The sequence below is a fragment of the Panicum hallii genome, chromosome 1 (assembly GCF_002211085.1).
Source record: "Panicum hallii strain FIL2 chromosome 1, PHallii_v3.1, whole genome shotgun sequence".
In the NCBI taxonomy this organism is placed as follows: domain Eukaryota; kingdom Viridiplantae; phylum Streptophyta; class Magnoliopsida; order Poales; family Poaceae; genus Panicum; species Panicum hallii.
In genome coordinates this window covers 37,819,467-37,833,489 of record NC_038042.1, presented here as the reverse complement: position 1 = coordinate 37,833,489, position 14,023 = coordinate 37,819,467, and positions in this window count along the sequence as shown.

The window sequence follows — 14,023 nt, the reverse complement described above, 5'->3', positions numbered from 1 at the left end:
GGCTGATGACTCCAACCCTTATGGATGTGATGATGATTACTGGCCTGGACCGAGCCCGAAGAGGTGGGATCAGCTCCATCTACCACCACGGCTGTTACCGCTGCTGTGCCATAGGCTGGTGAAACCCCACCACCAACAACGAGTACTCCGCGCCGGGCCTTGCGGGTGAAGAAGGCCGTCAAAAAGAAGTTTGCGCTGTAAGTTTGCATCTGGTTGCACAATAAACATTATGCTCTTTCCAACTTGTATGATAACGGACTCGACTTCATTAGGGCTGCAAGCGCCGTGAAGCTCCAGCTGAAACCGACCGCGCCCCCGGGTCATCAACCCAAGCAGAGTCTACAGGCGCGGGGCCAGCCACGGATGTTCCAGCCCTCGAGCCATCAGCCCCCGGTGGGTCGACACCCACAGAGCCAGCCCCCGAGGCGGACGCGACGCTGCCTGACTTGCCGCCTCCCGAGCTCCAACAAAGCGAAGCCAGAACCGGTGGCGAGGAACAAGTCGAGTCCCCTGATGCCGCTCCTACGGATGGCGCAGGTAAGCATCTGACCGCCCACGGCTAGGTGCTGGGATCCAGGCGCAATGTGCTGAAAACATTTGTACTTGCAGGTGCCCAGCAGCCACCACCTGAAGAAGCCGTCGGGACGTCAAGGAGTCCTGGTGAAATACTGAAAGCTGGGCCCGGGTACAAAAATGTCATCAACACCGACCTGGTGGATGACCCCATGCTGACGGCCGAGAACATAAAGACCTTCAAGAGAACCTTCAAGGAACTGTACAATTTTTCCATGGTAAGACCTGAGTATTATTCTGCTTGTACGTATTGACAAGCTGTTTTGACTCAATCTCCGCCGTTACGCAGAATGTGATCACTCACTCCCAGAAGAAATCAGAGAAGCTGAGCGCGGTTGTGAGTGGTCACCAAAAGCTAGCTGCCCTGGACAAGCGCATCTCCAATGAGAAGACGAAGAACTGCTATCTGTAGAGGGAGCTCGACATGCTGAAACAGGAAAGGACTCGAGAGACTTGGCTACTCAAGAACGACTTGCAAAACCTCGAGAAAGCAAACTCCGAGCTCCAAAAACAGCTCAAGGAACAACAGGCGGCGCACCAGGAGCAGCTCAAAGAGCAAAAGAAAGCGCACCAAGGTAAGCCCTCGCTTCCCTCGGGTACTTTCCCTTAACGGGTTTCCCTGGACGCTGAAATATCTTCGTCGTAGAGCTTAGGAAAATTGTAAAATACAAAGAAGAGCTGCTTACTGAAATGAAGAATATGCTGTATCGCCGTACAGATGACGTCGAGAGGCTGCAGAAGGTAGTCGCCGATACTGAGGAACAGTTCGCTGACTGCCTTCGGTGAATCAAGACGCTGGGCGAGGAGAAGGGACGGCGGGAGAAGGAACTGGAAATTCTCAAGGAAGCCGCCTAGGAGCTGGTGGACATGGTGGATCCACCAGAAGAAGGCGAAGCAAGCCTGCGGCCCTTGCTAGAGCGACTTCGCGGAGCCCCGCAAAAGGTGGTCAGATTCCTCTCAGAAGCCCCGGTCGCGTGTGTCAGCCACGCCCTCGCCTTCGTGAAGTCCTTTTTGCCAGAGGCGCAACTAGAGATATTTGCTCAGGGCATGGCTGCGGATTGCACCGAGGACCAATTCGACCAATACCTCCAAGAAGCCCAACCTGTAGCAGAATAGATAGTACAAAGTGTACTGCAGGATTAGGGTGTAAAAAACAAGTACTTACTTCCTTGTATATATACTTTATTTGATGTCTCCACTTGTGTGCCTTGGCTGAATTGTCATCCAGGTTTAAAGGCTAAGTAGTAGACGCGACCCTGGGTGCAGCGACCCTGGAAGTAGCCATAGCTCCAAGTAGGAACTCATCTAACAAGTTAGCCATAACCCAATCGGGCAGGCCTAACCTGTTAGGAAAGAACGCGAGCATCGTCGCAGGATTGCCGTGCTTAAGGCAGAGAAAAAATGAAGCTACCCAGAGTGCGTCGACTCTGGATGTAGTCGAGGTCGCTCCTCATGCGAGCGCGCTCCACAAGTTAGGTAGGAACCGGACGAACGGATCGAACTTGTTGGGAGCGAATGCGGGCATCGCCACGGGACTGCCATGTTTTTGGCAAAAAATGAAACTACTCTGAGTGCCATGACTCAGGATGTAGTCGAGGTAGCTCTTCCTGCGAGCCCATCCAACAAACTGGGTATAAACCAGTCGAACGGATCGATCTTGTTGGAATAAATGCGACTACGGTCGCGAGCGACTACTGTCGCGAGCGACCATCCAAGGTCGCGGTGGAAGTTGATTCGTAGAAGATATGAATGGAGCCGAGGCTTCCATCGAAACATGAAGTCGATAAGATATGAACGTGGCCGGAGCCTCCGTAAAATTCATGACAGGAAGTCGATTTTATATAAATGATACATGTGGCCGTAGCCTCCGTATGTTCACAGAGAAATTTACAACCCGAATCTTGTGGCACGTAGCCTCCAAATTGATTCGAGAAAAGGAGACCTACCTAAGCCCCCGGAGATTCAGCTATCTCCGGACATCTTCTCATGGGTAAAACTTGCGCAGGTTCTGAATATTCCAAGAGTTCGGAACATCTTGACCCTCGGGATATTGTAGTCGATATGACCCTGGTCTTGTAACCTGCTTGATGACGAACGGACCCTCCCACCTTGAGTTGAGCTTGTGCAGGCCGGATTCATCCTGAATGCGACGTAGGACCAAGTCACCAATGCTGAATGACCGTTCCCTCACGTTGCGATCATGATATCGCCGAATCCCCTGCAGGTATCGGGCTGACTGAACAAGAGCGGTGTAGCGAGCCTCTTCGACAGAATCAAGCTCTAATTGACTCGCCTCGTCCGCCTCGCCTTCGTTGTACATTTCAACCCTTGGGGATTTCCACATGATATCGGCCGGTAAGATAGCTTCAGATCCGTACACGAGAAAGAACGGAGTTTGTCCTGTGGCTTTGGACGACTGAGTCCGAAGCCCCCAGACGACATGTGGCAACTCGCGTATCTATTTGCCTCCCTTTTTGCTATTTTCATCATAGAGTCTCTTCTTGAGGTCATCGATGATCATGCCGTTCGCCCTTTCGACTTGTCCATTGGCCCTTGGGTGTGCAACAGAGACAAATTTAACCTCGATGCATGCATTCTCACAGAACTCCTAGAACTGGTTGGCCGTGAAATTTGATCCCAAGTCCATGATGATGGTGTTCGGGAAGCCGAAGCGATGCAAGATATCAGAGATGAAATCAACAACCCGATCTGGTGTGAGCTTGGCTATCGGCTTGTACTCGATCCACTTGGTAAACTTGTCGATAGCCACCAACACATGGGTGAAACTGCCTGGCGCCGTTGTGAAGGGTCCAATCATGTCAAGGCTCCAGCAAGCAAAGGGCCAGGATGGCGGTATGGTGATGAGGCTGTGGTGATATAAACGGGGGTGCCCGATCTTCCGTCAGGTGAAGGATAACTCGTTTTGGTCGGAATACGACACACCGATCCGGCTTCAAGTCAGCAACTCGAACCCCGCAATCTTAGCACCACAACTCCTCTGATTATCAACCGTAGTCACAATCCGGTTGACCTCGCCAAGAAGGCTAATCCCTGCCTGCGAAACGAAGAACACAAGCAAGAACTCGAAAGAAACGCAGCACTCAAATTAAAGTGACAACTGCAGATGAATGATTAAGCTCGAAAGTTGGGGTTCTACAAACCGAAAGACGGTGACTGTTCAAAACAGATTGATCTATAGCAAAACCCCTCCTAACCTAATGGCAGCTGCTGTGTATATAGAAGAGAGAGGCTAGGGGGGGGGGGGCGGCCAAGGGGGTGGCCGAGCAACCCTAGGGAGTACAAGGCCTTCGGGCCCAAAAACTGGCATCGCTGCATCCAGGCAGATTCTGGTCGTCATGTTGTTTCGACGATTCCCATTGACTCCGTACGTATTTTGATATGGGATCAGTTTTTTTGGAAAGCTTATCTCCTTAGCTTTCCAACAATATATAGAACGCCCAAAACGGAGCCCGTATGTGGCCTGGGCGTCCGTTTTCGTGATGCCTGCTCCTGCAGTCCGAACCGGACTCGCAAATAAATCGGACTTCAATGTGGATTGGGCTTTGAACTCTATCTTCGCTTGGGCCTTGGTCATATGCGTATTAGTCATGTCCTCATCATTCTCCCCTTCTTGGTTTTGAGTCATCCTCGACTCAAAGTCGCTGATGCTTGCGGAAGTAGTTGTTCCCATGCTTGACATGATCCTGCGTTGCTGCCCTTCTTGAAATTGAACCTGCTGTGACAAAACAAACAAAGAAGAACAAGAGGAACTCTGCGTGATAGGATTAGTCTTAAAATAGCCCTCTTTTTCTTCAAATTGTTGCACAGCAAAAGGAGATTTCAGATTTGAACACATATAAACACGATGCACCATGTACGCTCCTTTACAATTATAATTGCCAATAAAGTGATATGTACATCGAGATAACCATGGCAACCCAACACATTTAAATTTCTCCTCCAAACTACTAAGTGCACACAAAGTATCAAACTCTATATAACCCAAAGTATTTAAAGAAGACAACAATTTCCTTTCATCCTTTTCTGTAGCAATTGGAATCATATGTTTATTTTTAGCATAAGTCTTTGGTTCCAAAACAAAAGGATCAGTTTCCTTCACAAGTTGTGGCAGAGGGATAAACATAGAACTATCACACAACTCTTCTTTATCACAAAAATTAGTAGAATATTTATCATGTGACAAAGTCAATTCAGATTTGGTGTCCACTAAATGTTGCTCTATTATAGCATGAGTGGTGGACAATTTCAGCACATCAAGAGAGCTCTTACCTGAGACAATTATCTGTTCATTCTCTATCACCTTGTCTTCTGTTTTAGATACATGCTGCAAAATATTAGGTCCAACAGAAGACAAAGCGATATCTTTAATTTGTACAAAATCAGATTTAGAGGAAGGCACTGTAACATCTGAAATAATCCATTCTTTTCTAAAAGGCTCATTCTTTCTTCTCTCTGCTCTGTCAAGATCGGCTTCAAAAATTTCAGTTGCGGTCATAGAGTGAAGTGTAATTTTTCTACCATTGTAGTTGAAAGAATATCTATTTGCAACCTTTTTATGTACCACATAATTTATATTAAGCCATGGCGTTCCTAACAATAAATGACATGCTTGCATGGGTACTATATCAAAATCAGCACTACACTTGTAAAAACCAATGCTAAATTCAATATGTGCAAATTCAGTTACCTTAATCTTATCGTAAGAATTTACCCACTGCATGTAGTATGGATGTGGATGTGGCTTTGTGGTCAGACCAAGCTTCTCGACCACCTCTAAACTTGCAAGGTTGTTGCAAGTCTCACCATCAATGATGACTCGGCAACGTCGTTCCATCACGATAAAGAAAGTCTGGAACAAATTGTTGAATTGATTGTGCTCCACTTTCTCCATTTGAGAACTCAGCGCTCGTTGAGCAATCTTAGTGTTTCCTGACATTGTTAGTAAGTAGACAAGAGAAAACACAAAAGGTTATCCCTATCAACTACTATATGTGGATGTGGATGGTGGAAACACAATCTCGCACGTCTTACCAAGCTCTTACAAGCGTTCTTACCAATGCAAAGCAGAGGATGGTACAACCGGTGGCTGGTTCGTGATACCTGTGAGGAAGTGGTACCAAGATTGCAAGATCCTCTGGATGTACTGATCTGAAGTAATATGTGGATCTTCGGGGGGCTTTATTTAGTAGCAAGGATTAGCACAATTGAAAATCAGATAGCAAAAATTGAATAAATATCCAAAGTACTTATCAATGCTGCTGGCCTAAACGTGTTCCTAGAACTAGTTTAAGCAAGCAAGCGACATATACCAAGCACAAAGGACACAAAAGGATGCAAGCACTTCTGATTTTTTTTCTTTTTTTTGTGCGGCTCTTTTTTATGCACTTGCCTTTTTCTTTCTTTCTTTTTCTATTCAAAAGTGCCACAAGAGCAAGAGACAACTCCACGCTATCACAAAATTGTTGTCTGTAAATTACAGATTTGCTACACAAACTTATACAGGCTGTTTGACAAATTGAGAGACCTCAAACACGAAAACTTACAACACGAAAGTTGTAGATCCTCCTTTTCTCTTTCTTTGCAATATATGGAAAGTCTCTTTTGGATAAAGGAAGTAGATGATATTGACCCCGAAATACAGACTACTCAGAAATTTCTGGGTCACCAACAGATTGACCTCCAATACAGATTAGGCGCAGATAACTACGTTTTATGGAATTCTCACAATTGATAAAGTTGTAGATAATTTCACAAGCTTTCCAGAAAGTACTAGAACACAAAAATCCTAGTTCGTATACGAGAGATATCAACAAAATACCGAACTGGACAGAGACAAGTCCGAACCGGATGTGATGACGGGCTGGAAAAGGACACGGTGACACGATGCAAAACTCAAACCAATCTAAGAACTCGATCTAAACCAGCAACAAGACCACGACTATGGACACAAACTCAATGATGCGGACTCCGATATCAAAATATGCAATGGCTTAAAAGGGTAATGGGATGGGAAAATAGCACGAACATAAAATTTTCTAGGGCTTTTTGGTGGACTGTGGGACAATGGCGAAATTGATGAAACTAAAGATAGATGTGAAACCTGACAGTAAACCTGAGTCTCTGACTACCACTTGATATGAACGGGGGTGCCCGATCTTCCGTCAGGTGAAGGATAACTCGTTTTGGTCGGAATGCGACACATCGATCCGGCTTCAAGTCAGCAACTCGAACCCCGCAATCTTAGCACCACAACTCCTCTGGTTATCAACCGTAGTGACAATCCGGTTGACCTCGCCGAGAAGGCTAATCCCTGCCTGCGAAACGAAGAACACAAGCAAGAACTCGAAAGAAACGCAGCACTCAAATTAAAGTGACAACTGCAGATGAATGATTAAGCTCGAAAGTTGGGGTTCTACAAACCGAAAGATGGTGACTGTTCAAGACAGATTGATCTAAAGTAAAACCCCTCCTAACCTAATGGCAGCTGCTGTGTATATAGAAGAGAGAGGCTAGGGGGGGGGGGCGGCCAAGGGGGTGGCTGAGCAACCCTAGGGAGTACAAGGCCTTCGGGCCCAAAAACTGGCATCGCTGCATCCAGGCAGATTCTGGTCATCATGTTGTTTCTACGATTCCCATTGACTCCGTACGTATTTTGATATGAGATCAGTTTTGTTGGAAACCTTATCTCCTTAGCTTTCCAACAATATATAGAACGCCCAAAACGGAGCCCGTATGTGGCCTGGGCGTCCGTTTTCGTGATGCCTGCTCCTGCAGTCCGAACCGGCCCTGTATGCTTTCCCCACCAGCGTTCTTAAAGCTACGTGGTTGCCGCAAACACCTTCATGTATCTCCTGCAGTATATCGTAGCCATCTTCCTTCGTGATGCACTTCATGAGGACACCTGACCGGGCGCCGCGACGATAGAGCTTGCGGTCGACTAGGATAAAACCCTTACTTCTGCGCATGACACGTGCTGCCTCTGTGCTCCTTGCGTCAATTCCCACCGGTAGCCTTTGATCCCGGATGAAGTCGATAAAAGCCTCTCTCCAGTCCTCACCCAGCGCCATAATCTCCCGATCGTGTTGTTGAGGACCCGCATCGGTGGATACTTGTGGTGAAGACTTGATGGATGGCTGCTTGAGCTCCTGAACAAAGACTCCTAGTGGAACCTGAGCACGTGTGGACCCTAGCTTGGACAAAATATCTGCGCCAACATTGTGCTCTCGAAGCACATGATGAACCTCCAGGCCAGAAAATTTGTTTTCCAACTTGCGCACTTTCTGTACATAGGCGTCCATCGTCTCCTTGTTGCAGTCCCACTCTTTGTTGACTTGCTGAACGACAGGAAGAGAGTCGCCATACGCAAGTAGTCGCTTGATCCCTAGTGATATCGCCAAACGAAGCCCGTGAAGCAAGGCTTCATACTCGGCTTCATTGTTGGATACCTCCCATGGGATTTGAAGGACGTACTTCAATTGTTCGCCCCGTGGAGAAATAAGCAGAACTCTGGCGCCGCCGCCATCGAGCTTGAGGGACCCATCAAAGTACATGGTCCAGTGCTCTAGCTTGTCGACTGGAGTTGGAACTTGATTCTCCCTCCATTCAGCCATAAATTCGACTAAGGCTGGAGACTTGATTGCAGTGCGTGGCTTGAAGTCGATTGACAAAGGCCCCTAGTTCCACTGCCCACTTTGATATACGCCCCGTGGCGTCTTGATTATGAAGAATATCCGCCAATGGGAAATCCGTAATCACAGTGATCTTGTATTCATCAAAATAATGACGCAGCTTTCTTGATGCGATTAGAATTACATATAAAAGCTTCTGGACGGCCGGGTACCGTACCTTGGATTCGGAGAGTACCTCGCTGACGAAGTAGACAGGCCTCTACACTCCAAATGCATGGCCTTCCTCGCCTCGCTCGACTACAATAGCACTGCTGACAACGTGAGTTGTTGCCGCAATGTAAAGTAGTAGGTCTTCCCCCAGCAACGGTGCCGTAAGGATCGGAGGAGACTAAAGGTGATGTTTCAAATCTTGCAGAGCCCGCTTGGCCTCCTCTGTCCATTGGAACTTATCTTGGCATTTCAGGAGCTTGAAGAAAGGTAGTCCTCTCTCCCCGAGTCGGAAGATGAACCTATTCAGGGCTGCCATGCATCCTGTAAGCTTCTACACATCTTTGATTGTGGCTGGAGCCTCCATATCAGTGATGGCCGTGATCTTCACAGGATTGGCTTCGATTCCCCAATTGCTGACAATGAACCCGAGCAATTTCCCTGAAGGTACTCCAAAAACACACTTGGTTGGGTTGAGCTTCCACCGAAATCTGCGCAGGCTGCTGAACGTTTCTTCCAAGTCTACAATCAAGTCATCGGAATCCCTGGTCTTGATGACCACATCATCCACGTAGGCCTCAATGTTCCAATGCAGCTGATCAGCAAAGCACATCTGGACCGTGCGCTGATAGGTTGCCCCTACGTTTTTCAACCCGAAGGACATAGTTTTGTAAGCTTCTGTCCCATACGGGGTGATGAATGCGGTCTTGATTTGGTCGTCCTCCTTGAGCGCAATTTGGTGATAACCTGAATAACAATCAAGGAAACAAAGCAGAACACAGCCTGCCGTCGAGTCGACGACTTGATCAATGCGCGGCAGCCCAAAGTGATCCTTCGGGCAATGCTTGTTGAGATCGGTGTAATCAACACACATCCTCCATTCATTATTCTTTTTTCATACAAGGACGGGATTAGCTACCCACTCTGGATGGATTACTTCTTTAATGAATCCAGCCGTGAGGAGTTTAGCTATCTCCCATTTGATGGCCTCACGCTTATCATGGGCAAACCTTCGCAGGTGTTGCTTTTTGGGCACTGCCTTTGGGTGTACATTCAGACTATGCTCGATCAGCTCCCTGGGCACCCCTAGCATATCCGCTGGTTTCCACGCGAATATGTCTCAGTTAGCCCGAAGGAAGCTGACGAGAGCGAGTTCCTATTTCTCACCTAAGCCCGCGCCGATAACAGCGGTCTTAGATGAATCACCCTCCTGGAGCTGGATCGTCTTGAAGGTCACATCGTTGGTCGACTGGATGCTCAACTTGCTGGCCTTTCTCGAAGGAATCTCCAGCCCGGACTGAGAGAGCTACTACGCGGCCACGAGTACTTCGCCGGAAGCATCTGGCACACGAGTAGTCGAAGCGTACTGGATCGCCTGCTGATTGCAGTCATACGACTTCTTCAGGTCGCCATGAAGAGTAAGTAATCCACTGAGTCCTGGCATCTTGAGAAGCAGATAAACGTAATGTGGCACTGCCATAAGAAGATTCGAAGTTGGCCACTTTGAATTTAATGAACTTAGTGCGATAATTCTCCCTCGTGCTGAAGGTGACTGGGAGAACTACCATACCAAGTGGGTGCACCACGTTACCTGGGATGATGCCGTAGAAAGGGGACTTGCTTAGAACCAGCATGTCCTTGAAGTCCAGGCCCATCTTCCTCAAAGTGCTGGCGAAGATGAGGTTGAGACCGCTCCCACCATCAATGAGCACCTTGGTGAGCCTGACCTCAGCCACCACAGGATCCAGAACCAGGGGAAACTTGCTAGGCTTCGAGAAACTCGTCCATTGATCGTCGCGGGAGAATGAGATGGGGACCTGTAACACCCTAATGTAATTTTTCCCTAATCTTAATGAATTTATTTTGGCTCAAATAAAATTTCCGGGGTTTTTCTTCAATTTTGTGGCACTTAAAGCAATTTTATAACACAAGAAAGTAAAATTTATTTTAGGAACAACCTGTTTGTGCATTCATGCTACAACATTGTTTTACTTGTGTGGAGTGTATAGGTTTGAATTCAAATTGTATTTGAATTCAATTAGAATTGTTTGAATTAGTGAGTTTGAAAAACAAAAGAAGAAAAGGAAAAAGAATAAAAGAAGGCAGCCCAACCCAAAGCCTTGGCCCAGCCCAGCTCTCTTTTCCCTCCTCTCTCCCGCATGGGCCACCCGAGGCCCAGCACCCCTCTCTCTCTCTCTCCCTTCCCCCGCGTGGGCCGCGCCCCAGCCCACTTCTCCCCAGCCCGGCCACCCCACGCTCTCTTCCTCTCTTCTCTCTCTGGCGAGTTGGCCCCACGCGTCGGCTCCTCCCCCCTTCTTTCTTTCCCCCTCCCCTGTTTCCTCCCCGCCGGCCGGCCGCTCGGCCACTGGCCGTGGCCCCGCCCCGCCGCGCTCCTGGGCCCTTTCCCCCGAGCTGCACCCGAGCCCGCGCCCTGGCCAGCTGTCACACCCGATTTATAAGAACATAAATCGAGCAATCATATATGCGCCAGGATCAAGTCACGCATATATACAACAGATTATCAAGATATCACAACACATGTCACGAATAGAAGCGTATAAATTATAAAATGAATATCTTTATTACAACTGAATCAAGAATCAGTTCAAGGAATGCGGAAGCGTAAAATGAATACATGAAGAGCTGGGCGCCACAGGGACGTCGACTGGGAGACAAACGTCTAGAAGTCGTCGAAGCCGCTGACGTAGTCCTCCATGTTGCCGGGCACTGAGCAGCGGTCGAAGATATCCGAAATAGAACAGAAGAGTAGAGAGGCAAGTGTGAGTACAAACTCGTACTCAACAAGTATAACACAAACTATGAGGCTCTAGGCTGGCTGACTCACTGCATTAGCTTTTAGTCTTGGCAAATTTTATTAAAACTATTTACTATAAGTGGATGAATTACCTTGAACCCAATTGCATAATAAATTAATCAATATTAATTAAGAACTACTGAGAACCATCCAAGCCAAAACCACCCGGGGAATCTCCCTAGTCAAAGGTTGATAACCCCACTAATCAAAAGGAGGATCTGGGCCGCTCATGACTGTGAGCACAGCTGATATATCAGTTTTACACTCTCAAGAGGTTGCACAACTTTACCCACAAGTCGTGAGCTACGCTAGTTGTTCATCTCACTTCCTTAGGTGAGATGGCTAGCAAGCAGATTACGAGACTGTTACAAAGGACACGTTGGTAAGGTGTAACCGCTAAGGATTCTGGATCAGCGACGATGGGGCCCACCTCCGGGGGTACAAGCACACAGCACAGACCAAGCCGGAGGAGCAGGGACCATTGACGCTTACCACCCCTCTTGCCCACGCAGGTAAGTTACTCCCGAACCAAAATGACCTAATTAGTAAGTCAAGACCGTCCCATTCCAGTCTTGTGGTTGCGCGGTTGTCCCAGGTTGTCGCTCTATGAACCGGTCCTTATGGAGAGTGGCCAACCAAGCACTAAGCACCGTGCTGGCCCCCTAAACCATGTTTCTAACAAAAACATATTTTAAGGAGATGTGAGCCACTCAAGCACACAGCACAGAGGGCCACTCTTAGAATTAAGTTGCATAAGACCATTAGCAAAATTAATTAAAAAGGACCAAGTGTGTTATAGCGCAGCAACCTAGCACAACTAACCAAAATGCAACCCAAAGGATATATAAAGGATATAAAGTGGCTAGGAAATCCTTATAGGCATTCGGGATTAAAATGCAGTATGAAATTGTATTTAAAAGTGATAGGATGTTCATGTTATACTTGCCTTCCTCGTACTCTCCCGACTGCTGCTCGAACTGCTCGGAAGACGGCTGCTCCTGGTACTGCTCCAAAGGCTCCGCGTCTACTCACGATCATCAAGCATAGTCCACACATACACACATGCACAACCATAACAAACTATAAGAAAACAGTACACCAAAACAATAGAACAGCACGCAAAACTAGACTAGAATTATTCTACGCGTTACAACGGTCGCGCGGATATAAAGAACACCTAAAACGGAGCTAAGACGCGAAAACTACGCTTAAAACAAGGTATAGGGACCTATCTGCGAGAAAAACATGACTTACAGGGGGTCCTGGACAAAAACCAGGGGCCTAAACGTAATTAAAACATAGACTCAGGGGCTAGCGCATGAAAACCCGAGACATGGACTGCGGCCACAAATTCCAGGAAACTCAGGGGGTCAAACGGGAAGAAAAGGACCTGTCTGTAAATACTTTTGAACTAGGAGTGGACGGCGGGTTGTTTTCCCAAAAAGGCAGGGACTCTTTAGCAAAATGAGCGAGCCGAACCGGTAACTTCTGTTCTGGGCCCTTGGATCGCCATCTAACGGCTCGGATTAGATCTATTACACGAAGGGGTATCTACGCGTATCGGCCGTCGGATCTCGATCCGACGCTCCGGACCCTCCCTTAGCACGGATCTAATACGGGGCGCTGGATCAACGACGGACGGCTCCGATTCAAAACAAGGACAAACCGGTACGCGCTGCTTGGATCCCTTGGATCTCGATCGCACGGCTCAGATCTATCCCGGCTCGATCTAATCGTGGGCGCTGGCTCCAGATCGGACGGCTGGGACCTCTCGGGCGCTCGGGGCGGCGGCGCTGGTCACCGGTGACCAGCTCCGCGGCGGCGCGCGGCTCGGGCTCACCGGAGCCCGGCGTTCCCGCCGCTCTGGGGGCCAAAGCTCCCCGACTTCAGGCCTAGGGGCACCACCGAGGCACGGGGAAACGATCTGGGACTACGGCTGGGCCTAGAGAGGCTCGGGCTTCGCGCGCGACGGTGAGGGGCGGTGGATGTCACCGGCGAGCGGCGTTCCAGAGACTACGGCCTGCCAAAGACCACGGGGTCTAGCGCACTACGACCAGGGGGGTGATGTGCTGCTCACCGAGGCGTCGTGGGGACCGGAGACGCGACGGAGGGTGGTCGTTGACGATGACCGTGCGGCGGAGGCGGGCGGCGCTCGCGGAGGAAGGTGCTGCAGGGGTGGCCGGGGTCCTTGGCTGGTGTAGATCGGCTCCGGGGACTCCTGTGGAGGTGGCAGAGGGGTCAAGGGGGCGTGAGGCTCACCGGCGGCGAGCAATTTCGGTGGCGGTGGTCTTACCCGTGGCGGTGCTCCGGGGAAAATTCGGGCCGAGGAACGGGCCGAGGTCGCGGGTGAAGGGCTCAGGAGCTCCGGGGTGGTGAGGCGGTGCTGATGCGCAAGCTCTCATGGGCCGTGGCACGGTGGAACGGCGTGCCCACGGTGGCGCAGAGAAGGTGGTGCGGCGGAGGAAAAGGGGCCGGCGGCGCTGGGGGTCCTCGGGCGACGCAAGAGCTAGGGTTTGGGTGCTGGGGTTCGGGGGCTCCTTTTGTAGGGCGGCGGCGCTGCCTTGGCGTGCGGGCCCAGGGGTCGCCGGGGATTTCGGACGGCCGGAGTGCGACGGGGAAGGAAGAAAGGAAGGGAAAGACGGGGCGCTGCAGGTGGGGACGGCCGGTCAGAGAGAGAGAGGGGAGGGAGGCCGCATCGGGCTGAGGGACAGGAGAGGAGTTGGGCCAGGCGTGGCCCGTGCGGGGGGGGGGGGAAAGGGAGGAGGGTTGCTGGGCCTCG